Source organism: Manis javanica, chromosome 3 (assembly GCF_040802235.1).
Source record: "Manis javanica isolate MJ-LG chromosome 3, MJ_LKY, whole genome shotgun sequence".
NCBI lineage: Eukaryota > Metazoa > Chordata > Mammalia > Pholidota > Manidae > Manis > Manis javanica.
In genome coordinates this window covers 44,785,254-44,796,429 of record NC_133158.1, presented here as the reverse complement: position 1 = coordinate 44,796,429, position 11,176 = coordinate 44,785,254, and the positions used below count along the sequence as shown (strand labels likewise).

Genomic DNA, 11,176 nt, shown 5'->3' with positions numbered 1-11,176 from the left:
GAAGGGAAGTAGGTGAGTGGTTGCCAGGAGCTGGGGAGTGGTGCAGCAGTGAGTGACCACTAATGGTTGTGTCTTTGTGGAGAAGAGGGTGTTGTGGATAAAGAAAATGTTCTGGAAGTAGATAGTGGGGATGTTTGCACAACTCCAAATACAATTGAAACCACAGGATTGGACAGTTTAAACCAGTAAATTTTATGGGTTCTGAAAATAGGAAATGTGTGCAGGAGCCTTTATTGTGGTTCTCATGGGAAAGAATAGCCGAGGCAGGGGGAGCAGGCTTGGGGTGGGCTGGTGTGTATAATGTTAGCAGGCTCTGGGGTATGCGCACTGTCCCTGATGGTTTGGGACGTGGCCCTGGGGTGATTAGGGGACAACGGCCTGGAGTGTAACAGGAAGTGATCAGGACTGTGAGCTTTGGACCTGCTGGTTTGCACTTGATAGCAAAGTCTTTTACTATCTGTAGGGACTGGCTGGCCCTGGGAGGGGCTGCAGTTGTCAAAGCCACAGAATACAGAAAACAAGCCATGATTAATATGCCTGAAGGGTAAGTAGCACTAGATCTCAGACCTTGTGCCTCATGATAATACTGGACTACCTTGTTCTGGGAACACAGAGGCAGCTGGGAGTTATGCTGGATGGCACAGAGGCTGTGGATGAAGAGGCTCCCAGCACTTGGGGTGCCCAAGCATCGAGGAGCCGGGCCTGAAAAGCAGCAACAACTGGCAGGTAGAACAAGCCAGGGCTACAGGAGCCTTGGGTGAGAAGACGTGGCGCAGAGCCTGGGAGATGCCAGGGATGGTGGTCTCACGGTGCTCTCAGGGACACCTTTCAGTAGGTGAGTGTCTCTTGTTTCAGGGGCACCTTGAAAAGCTTGAAGGTTATGAGCTCCTCACCCACTTTGGCAGCCCCCAGGCACTGCCACTGTGCGTGCCTGCACACCTGCTCGAGAGGCTGTGCTGGGGGCTGTGAACGCATGCTGTTCTTTATTAGCCTGGCCCATCTTGATCTTTATTGTCTAAAAGGTTTGGTGTATGTGAAAGTGAGAGTGGGTCTCTAACAACCTGTAAATAGTATTTTGAGTGCTTAGCTCTCTCTCTCTCTCTCTCTCTCTCTCTCTCTCTCACACACACACACACACACACACACACACACACACACACACACACACACGTGTGCTCTGGGCTGGATCTGCCATTTCAAATTCCTAAAATGCCAAGCTTCTGCTCTTGGAATCAGGGAAATAACCCTGATTCTTAGCTTAAAATACTCTCGTGAAATGCCTCAGCAGAAGATTACGAGATCTGGGCAGCGTTGTTTGCCAAACCTTATTTCACCCGTACCGTCCACCCCTGCCTCCCGGGCCCAGGCCTGAAGCTGACACATGTTGCCAATGGCAGCAGGTGACCTGTGTGTCAGGCAGCTACAAGTTCAGCCAATACCCAATTTTAGGATGCGGAAGGTGGTTTGGTGGACCCCGGTAATTCTGATTAACAACCCGTCCTCTGAGGCCCCCTTCCTGACTTTGCTCTGGAGAATGGGTGCAGGAACACGAGTGCTTGCAGAGAACGAGAAGGGAGAATGGCAGGCGGCCCGAGGGCCTCAGAGGCCACCTCAGACAGGAGCCTCGTTGTCTCCTCTGTGGTCCTCCTGGGTAAGTGGGAGGGAGCTGGGGGAATCCTTTCCTTGGGTCAGTTGTAGGCAAAAAAGTGAACCTATGTGTTCTGGAAGGCAGGCCGAATAGTAAATTCTGGAACTTAAAGAGATCTTTCGAGGGTCATGAATACACTCATGTCGGAGTCAGGTCATTCCTTACTAAAAGCCTCAGCTGCTCTTCTCTGTCCCTATGCGCACCCAGCAGGTCCTGGGGAGCGCTGTGGGTACGCCGCAACGCCCCTTTCTGATCCTCTGTCCCTCCTCCCCCTCTCTTCCTCCTGCTCAGGGTTCCTCCTTCCCTCCCTTCTCTGGCTCCATCCCTTCCTCTCTCACATTATTACTATAGCTACCACGTATTGAATGTTTCCTATGTCTCAAGCCTGTGTCATGTACTTTTCCTGCAGTATCTCATCAAGGCATAAAGTGCTATCATCATCCCCACTTTGAGCATCACGTGGCTTGCCTAAGTCCTCAAGGCCACCAGCGTGCTGGGATTTGACCCCAGCTCTGCCTGACTTTAAAGCTGGTGCTCTTAACTGCTATGATACAGCTCCTTGATGGCCACTTATCTTTGAATCGTAATTGGGCAGAAAAAAGTACACAATTTTCCCTCTTGGCATGGTTCAATTGCCCTCAGGCCTTTTAGGTCTTGTAAAATTCTGAGGTAAATAATAACTACCTCGGTGTCATTTGATCTTTATGTAGGTTGAGTTGACCTTACCTACAGAATGACAGCTGAGACCCTGGAGGCCACACGGAGCTGGCCACTTCCTTCTGCATGTACTGTGCTTGTCGAGCTTGGTGCTCCCGGGGGGGTGCTGGGGCTACTCAGGTGACGCCGACTGTGCACCCCTCCCCTCCGCCCACTGGCACCTCCCGCACTTTTGCTTTCCTCTAGGGCCCAGTGTGCTACATCCTTGCTTCACCTTAAATAATTCTCTTCTCTGGGAAAGAAGTTATACCTGCGAAATATACCTTATGGTTTTTAGTTAGTTGCTACTATTTTTACCTTACTGTATCAGTAATACATGCTTGAAGAGGCGTGTTTATATCCTTATTGAAATAACTCATCATGAGTTCCCACCAACACATGAAATAGACATAACATAAAGGCATTTATGTAAAGACATAATTTCCATTTACCAAACCAAGCTGGGCGCCTGTCTGTGTTGGCAAGACCCCACGCGTTCACAGTGCCCTCGAATCCCAGAACCGAGACGTATTATTCTCCAGGGTCAGAGGGTCAAGATGGTTTTTAATCCAGGAATAAAACCAACAGAAACCAAGTGAATAAAAACCAAGAAAACTGTTTTCAAGCAATACCTGTAATCTGGAAAGCACCCTATTTTTCTCTGGTGGACTGTGTGTTTAGTTTAAAAATCCAAATGGCTTAGCTATTGCAGGTGGCTTTCCAAAATCTCACTGATGTATTTCTTTTTCCAAAATAATTTAAAAAAAAATTTGACATCAACAACTAATAATCCAGGCTAGCTAACTAGCATGTGGGCCCACTTTCAGTTGTATTATTCCGGGAGGTTTTTGTGGTGAGGTGCAGAAACGGACTGCAGAGGGCCTGGTAACTATGGCAATAGCATTGCTACCGTGAAGTGCCTCTCAGAGCTCAAGGCCCTCGGGCTGGAGGCTAATTCCTATAACAAAGCCTTTCTTGTGCACAACTGGGCAAGTGGGCTGAGGAAAGCCACCAGTTGTGACAGTGGCCACTACACACCTCAGCCCCATGACCCACGAGGGAAAACCATTGAGTCTTAATCTTTACACCATTAATTATTTTATGAAAAGATGATTGAGAAATGCTGCTGCAAACTGATGAAGGTACCCGTGGAATTTAGACCCCCTCCTTCTAAAAGGTCTCATTGCTTTGTTCGAAGTGTCCCGCATACCATGCTCATTCACATAGTCGGGACATGTTCTTTGAATCTTTCTCATTTTGTGTGCAAAGTGCCCAGTAACCAAAGTCGTCCTCAACATCTAATAGTAGCTCGAAGAGCCACCCTTTCTGCAGAGTTTTTTTTTGCAATAACTCCCACTATTGGAATATTATGCTTCCATTAGCTGCTGGTTGGTTTCACCATCAGTTTTTCTACTGAGAAATGAGGTGGGATGATGGGTAACACCTTTTTCATGATGCCTTATTTCCAAGCTTATGTCCTTTACTCATATTATTTAGGGAGTTTATTGTCAGATAATCAGTGTGTTAATAATTCAAGAGAAAATAGATCCAAAGGTAATAAAACTTTTGAGATGGGAAGCATTGAACCCGAAAAGAGGTTTAATTTTGAATTTGAGAAAGAGGAGTGCTTAGTATGGAAGTTTCTGTGACAGTAAAACTGGGTCTTGTGTCCGTTCATTTTGATGTGTGTTGGAGGTACGTTGGAGCTGCGTCAGAGGTTACAGTGGTAAAATGTTAGGCTTTGTGGTTGACTCTTGGCTTTCTTATTTTCCAGACATGGAGTTTTGAGTGCATTATTGCCAAAAATCCTTTTGGGCAATTCTAAATTGGGAATAAAAATAAAACCACCCTTCAGAATGTTGTGAGCATGGAGAGAGAGAATCTATGTACATGCCTAGCATGGTGACATTAAGGGTTCACCTCTGTGTGTAACACTGGCACGTGCTGATGACTCAGTCTTTGTTGAGTTCCCCTGTCATGCCATATTTCTCTGGAAGCTGCAATATAGAATGTGGTGGGGGTAAGGAGGGTACAGTGAAGGGCAGCCTAATGCTTGGTTTGTGCTTGAAGTTATTCAAGATGCTGACTTCAACTTTTGGACTTTACAGATCACTGTAGGACTTGCTGTGGGGTTGGAAAGCCATTGCACTCTGTATGAGCAGCCTGCCCTGACCAGGGGAAGGGTGCACTTTTTTCCAACAGGGGAGAATAAGGACAAAATATCTGGAGGTGAACAGTGTTCCTTAAGCATCTGCCAGCCTGGGGTGTAGGCCATGGGGAGAGGAACGTCAAAGGGAATTCCCAGGCCAGGGATTACAGATTGGGCTCCAGGCCCATGTCCACCTCTGGGGCCTTGAGCTATGGCTGCAAGTGTCTGACAGCAGAGTATCCTATGGATTTTCATCTCAAGAATGAAAGCAGTTAAAGGTCTGACCTTGTCTTCCACTTGGCTCAAGTGACTGCAATCACAGGGGCGGGATCTTGCACGGGCTGTGTGTGACTCATAAGTCTAGGGCTCCATGCCCTTCTGCTTTATGGCTGTGTGGCCTTGGGTGGCCACTGTGTCATCAGGAGAGTATATAACCTACAGGGGTGATGTCCAGATTATATGAAAATATACCCCAAGTGCCTGGCATAGCTCATGGTGGCTCCAAAGCCCTCAGCTCAAATTAGGCATAAGTGCTTCCTAATGGGATCTGGGGCTGCTAAAGGCCTTACGGCTATAGTAGGTCCGAAGAAGCTGAGTTCCTGTGGGGCTGGCACTGGGTGGGGTGGGAGTTGTGGGACTGCAGGCAGTAGGCGCAAGGGCACTGCCTCCTATATCCATGAGGGCCGCAAACTTGGAGAAGTGCCCATCTGTGCTATGCGCTGTTAGCTCTGAGCACCTTCAGAGGTCCTGTGATGGGACAGACCCCCAGGACCTCTGCAAAGCTGGCTGGGGCTGGACAGGTGTTTGCAGTCCTCTGTCTCCGTCTCTTTGCCTGTCTCTGTCTTTCCCTCTTGCTGTTTCTGTCTCAGTAATGCAGCAGCAGAAGCTATAGGGCAGGGGCAAATCTTTCTGCACTCCAAAAAGACCCAGTTACTGGTGCAAAGAAGATCAATAATTTTCTTGAAGGCATAAAGTTCCCCAATGTCAGCATCATCTTTTTAAAAAATTATAACTATAATTATACTCATGGTAAAAAAATTCAGAGAAGAGAAAGCAAGTATTCCCTTTCTTTTGCTTATCCTTTGCCCAGTCTTTAGAAGTAGCCATTTAATAATGTTAATTATTAGTAATTTAATAATAATTAATAACAACTATTAATATAGCTTTTGTATATTCTTCTAGAATTCAAATATATATTTCCTACATGTGACAAAGCAAGTTGTGGAGTGGTAAGTGGACTGTAGTGTAGTATAGGAAATATAGTTTCGTGTGGATTATATCTTCTGTTCTGACTTTTTTTTTCTGCCTAAAATATACAAGCAATCCATACAGATTTTTTGGTGTTCTTTTGAAAAACCATATAGTATTACTATACTGACTTAAGTAGGTTTATGCTGTAGACTTTGGGGTAGTTCCTACTTATTTGCTTTTATAAACAGTGCTATCATGAGCATTGCTATATAGTCATGATTGCATATTTATGCAAATATCCGTAAGGCAAATTTTTAAACATTTAAAGAATGTAAACTGCATCAGTTTGTATATTTTAGACATGTTGCCGAATTCTTCCCCAGATACTCTACTTACACTCCAGCCCACCGTGCATGAGAATGCCTGTTTCCCATAACTAAGATTAAAATTTTTGCCAGTGTTGAAAGAAACTCATTTTTATTATTTTTGTCTTAGTTTCTTTAAATATGAGCCAGTTTGAGACTCTTTTCCTATGCTTTCATGTGAACTTCCTATTTGAATCCTGTTTTCCCCCCTCTTGGGTGGCTCCTTACTGACTTGTGAGAGTTCTTTGTATAATGAAGAAATAAGCTTTTGTTTGCATATGCCATACTTAATCATTTCTCATTTGTCTTTTGACTTTGGTTCTGATGTGGTGTATTTTCCTTCATGCAGAAGTTGGAAAGGTTTATAGAATTAAATTATCGGTCTTCTTTTTGGCTTCTGGGGTCAGCAGTCTTTAACTAGCAAAGAAGTACCCTTTCCTTGGGTTGATTTTGCTTTTTGGTGCCGGGTGTAGAGGTCTTATGATTGAAGAAGCAATCGGGTCCTTGCAGGATGGTAGCTGCTTCCCTCATTTTATGGCCCCGGAGAAATTCCAGGAAGTCTAACCCAAATATCTCCACCCTACTGCTCCCAGAAATGCTTCCAGATCTGCAGTCATTCACTCACTGCAGGAACATGGCTCTGCAGGTGTCTCCTATGGAAGTGACACGGTGCTTTTCCTGGTTTATTGAATGTCCTGTGACGTGGGACTTTGGTCCCAGTTAGTAAGGCATGCTCTGCTTGATCCAGCTCCTGAGTTTTCTGCTAAGACAACTGCTTGGGTGAAAATCCCAAAGGATAGGTGTGGAGGAAATAGCATCCAAAATACCTTTCTTTTTTCCTTGAAGCTCTGGGAAAAACCCAAGGGATGCCAATTAAGACCAGTCAGGAGACATTGGGCCAGACTCTCTCTTGTCAGATGGGTTAACAAACCATAATCTTCAAATTTTACCTCATATTGTATGATTCTTTCAGATTCATGATATGCTTCAGGTTATGAGGTGTTTCCATGATGGCTCATGTCTCCACTTCTAAGTCACCATTTTAGTTTACTAGATAACAAATTAACACAAACTTAAAACAGCAAAAGCATATTCTTTGATGGTTCTGGAGTCCAGAAGCCCGAAGTCAAGGTGTCACCAGGGCTGTGCACCGTCTAAAGGTCTAGGGAAGAATCCTCCCTTCTTTCTTCCAGCTTCTGGCAGCTCCAGGCATTGTTGGCTGGAGGCCGGGTCCCTCTAACTTTTGTCCTCATTTTCACTGACCTTCCCTTCTAGGTTTCTGTATGTCCTTTCCTCTTGTAAGGACACCAGCCCTTGGATTTAGGGTTCCCCTGCCTCTAGGATGCTCTCATCTCGAGATCTTTAACTTAATGCCATCTGCAAAAGACTCTATTTCCAAATAAACTAACTTTCTGAGGTTCTGGGTGGACGTGGATTCTGGGGAGACCCTCTTTAGTTTACTACATCAACAGAGGCAAGTAATCTCAGAAGTCTAGGTAAGTGTGGGCTCATTCTCCATACTCTGATGATCTAGGAGCTGCAAGTGGCTGGTGCAGAGTTAGCATGGCTAAGACTGAAATTCTGACTACAAGCTCCTGGAAACATTTTGAGGACAAACTTACCAACAAATTTTTCTCCAAAATGATAATGCAAAATCAATGAAGATCTTTCTCAAAGACTTTGGTAACTTCCCATAGATAAGCACAATCTTTATCAACTGGGTGATCTTGGCAAGAGCCTTAGAGCTCTCATCTATAAAATGAGGATGGCAATATCCTTTATTTGTCAGGGTTGTGTGAATTAATAAGAAAATGCATTTGGAGTGTTTGGTGCTGTACTTGGAATATAGTAAATGTTCAATAAAGAAACTTTAACTTAAAAACTCTTGAGAACTGAAAAAAGACTCCAGCACAGTACGTACACTGAAAACGATCGGGGATATAGCTATTTCTTAAAACGAAGTCATTAAGTCAGCCCATAGAAGGGCCCAGGCATAGAATCATAGAGAGCTGGATCTTATCATATGAGAGGCACCAGAATCAGTCAGGGTCCCAACAGGAAGTAAAGAGCACACTCAAATTAGGGAAATTGAGGAAAGGCTTAATAAAAGCACTAGGTACAAAGGGGTGTAGGCGGGGTATAGGGGGCCCTTCAGAGTGAGCACAGTAATATAAGCAGTAATATAAGCAGGAGGGAGGGATGAGCTGCTTCATAGGATCAAAGGACGTGAAAGAGGAAGTGGCTCAAGAGGTCTAGAAGGAGAGAGAGCATCTCTAGAGATGGCCTCTGCCCCTGCAGCACCAGTGAACAAAGTCGCCCTGAAGGAGGCAGCCCAGGGGAAAATCGCCAGGATTTAACTGCTCTTCCCTCCAGTTTGCTGCTGGGGCTCTCCTTTGCTGGATCGGTTTGAAACCAGAAAGCAAGGGCATTTGTCCGTCACCAGGGTTATGTGCGTGGTCAATCCAGGCCCCACGAAAATAATCTCCCCAGGGCAGGACACGGGGGAGAAGATGGGGAAGGGGGTGTCGGGGAGGCACATGGGAAGGTAGCTGACGCAGTCTCTTTATCTTCGGGTTCTTGGTCAGATCATGGTGGCACACTCGCTTCTGTAGAATAATATTCAAGAATATTCTCTTCAGTAATAGGCAGCTGGTCATTCAGCCCCATCTGAAATGACCTCATATTGACACAGATCCTAGTAATAGCCACTGGACCTCCACTGACGGGCTTCTGGCATCCACCGGCTTTGGCAAAGGGTAAAAATACTTGTGGAAAACATTGTAGTCCATGGGATTTTCAGGTAAGGCTGCAGACACGTCCATATCCTGAACAGCTCACCCTGAATCCTCCTAGTAAAATTCTGGGCTTACTGTCATGTGAATAATTGAAATTGCCTCTTGGCCAAGGGATGTGACCTGTGTTTGTTCTTCCTGGAGGGCAGCAATCCAGGGGCTAAAGGGTTATTTCCTGGCTCCTGGAGGAGCTTTCAGGATGGCCTCTGTTCTCATTGGTTGGCCCCTGGGCAGTCTGGGCTCATTTCGGCTTCCTGCATCCCATTTCTTCTCTGTCCCTTTTACTTATGGTGTGACTTGATCTGGGACTGGATTCCACATCACAGTTGTGTTCCGTGAAGTATAGCACCCATTTTCCCACCCATCTGTTTATCCCAGGGGTTTTCAGAGGAGTTTCCAGATGTGTGCTGTCTGAGCAGAAGCTCTCCTCAAAGCCTAACATATTCTAGCCAGGGTAGTGGTGAGTGATTCAAGTTCAACTTCCCGAGTTCTGGGCAGTCTGGGGTGTCAGGGTGTCACCACTGAGCATGCCTCAAGCCAGGGGCCCCAGGGCCGCTTCCAGAGCAGGCCTGAGCTCTTCCTGGGCCCATCCTCTTGAAGGCAGACTGTACTCTCAGTGTGTCCACCTTAGACCCGAGGGGGCTGGGAGGCTGCTTGGATCTGGAGGTTGATAGGAGATGGGGCTGCAAGTGGAAGACAAGGGGTGCAGGCCATGAGCCTGGCCCCCACTTGCTCCCTTGATCCCCCCTACAATGTCAAGGGCGGGCTGCCTTGATGGCATCTTGTGTCCTCCAGACCTCTCTATCTACTTCCGCCAACACACAGTACTTTATTGTTCTGAAACCTACTGGGCGGGCATTCAGAGGTCAAGTGTAAGCTCTCAGTCTGGCCTCAACCTGTGTCCCCTGATTTATCTCCCATGAGGGACCAACACAAACTTTCTGCTTGAGCCTGTATTTTCAGGTAGCACTCCCCTATGAGGAGCACCCCCGTGCGTGTGCACACAGCCACCCACCCACATCCACATCCACACCCATGCCCACTTAGTCACAGACTCAGCCCTGTGCCCCACCTCCTGGGCTCTTGGAAGGTCTCTTTCCTTCTCTGCATCCAAACAGCAGCTGCCCCCATTCTTTTCCCAAGTCCCCCTCATGCTCTCCTGACGCTTTCTTGGCCTGCCCAGCCTGGCTCATCATCCAGTGCTCAGCAGCTGTGTATGGAGCATTGAGTGTGTCCTGGGCTCTGGGCATGATTCCTGCAGCTCCGGGAGCTCCCAGTTCCCAGTCTATTGGGAAGGTGGGTGAGTGGGCAGCTTCGGACGGTGGGGCAGCACTTGCACAGTGAAAAGGAAGGGTCTAGGGGATACACAGGAGGGGGCCTTCTTGGCCAGGGAGCGTGGGTGTGTGCAGGGCTGTCAAGAAAGGCTCTCTTGGAGGAGGTAACAGCTGAGCCCACCCTGAAGTCTGAGTAGGGGGCCCAGCAGGAGGGAGAAGGGGGCAGGGGGTTGGAGGGTGAGCAAACCAGCTGTGTGTGGCAGAGCCGGAGGGTGTGAGGGCCATCAGCCCTTCAGGAGGGCTGATGGGGAGAGGGCGAGGGGCACAGGCAGGGTGTGGGTGGGTGGGTGGCATGGAGGAGTGAGTGCAGGGGGTCCCTCAGGGCTGGGGCATGATGGGAGTGGAACTGTACAGAGCAGACAGCAGGTGTGGGGGGGTGGGGGGTGGCACGTGGCTGACACACTAGCTTCTGCTACTGGAGGGCTGCCTTACCTTCCCCCACCACCCCACAGCCAGACAGCATCCCTCCTGACATGGCAAACTCCGGGGAGAAGAGAAGGTCAGGACTGGCTGCAGCCCAAGTGCTTCTCCCTCTGCTGGACCCCCAGGGGGTGAGAGGTGTATCTGGTCTGAGAAAGGGTGGGTGCTGCTGCGAGGCAGCCCCGGTCAGTAGAAGAGGATTACTGATGTGAACTGGGACCACTGGAGGGTGCAAATCCCCCTGGTGACCCAGATCCTTCCCTGGCTATATGTACTTGCTGCAAATTTCCCAGGCATTGAAGCCAACAATGTGAAAAACCAGAAGAAAACAATAATGCTGTGATTCCACCTTCAGAGGGTAAGAGCAGTCAAGAGAAGTTCAGGGGATTAAAGGAGGTTCAATAGTTTGCCCCCAGCATATGATAAAATTACAGTTTGCTGCAGGTGCTGGAGAGGTGCTCCCCTCCCCATGCCTCCCCCTGTCTCTTCTCCTGCCCTCTCTCCCCTCCCCTCCCTCCCACCCCCTCCCTGTCTCCCTTTCATTCCCGCTAGGACTGCATCCTCAGAAGGTTGACTTAGTC

At 47.7% G+C, this 11,176-nt stretch overlaps 1 long non-coding RNA gene across 1 annotated transcript in view; it reads left to right on the top strand.

Annotated features, from left to right (window-relative positions):
• Positions 1-392: 392 nt before the first annotated feature.
• The window catches only part of LOC108407846 (uncharacterized), a 29,811-nt gene continuing 19,027 nt past the window's right edge, over positions 393-11,176 (top strand). The window contains exon 1 of the long non-coding RNA XR_001855829.3: positions 393-835. This is a non-coding gene — a long non-coding RNA (uncharacterized lncRNA). The remainder of the gene's footprint in view (positions 836-11,176) is intronic.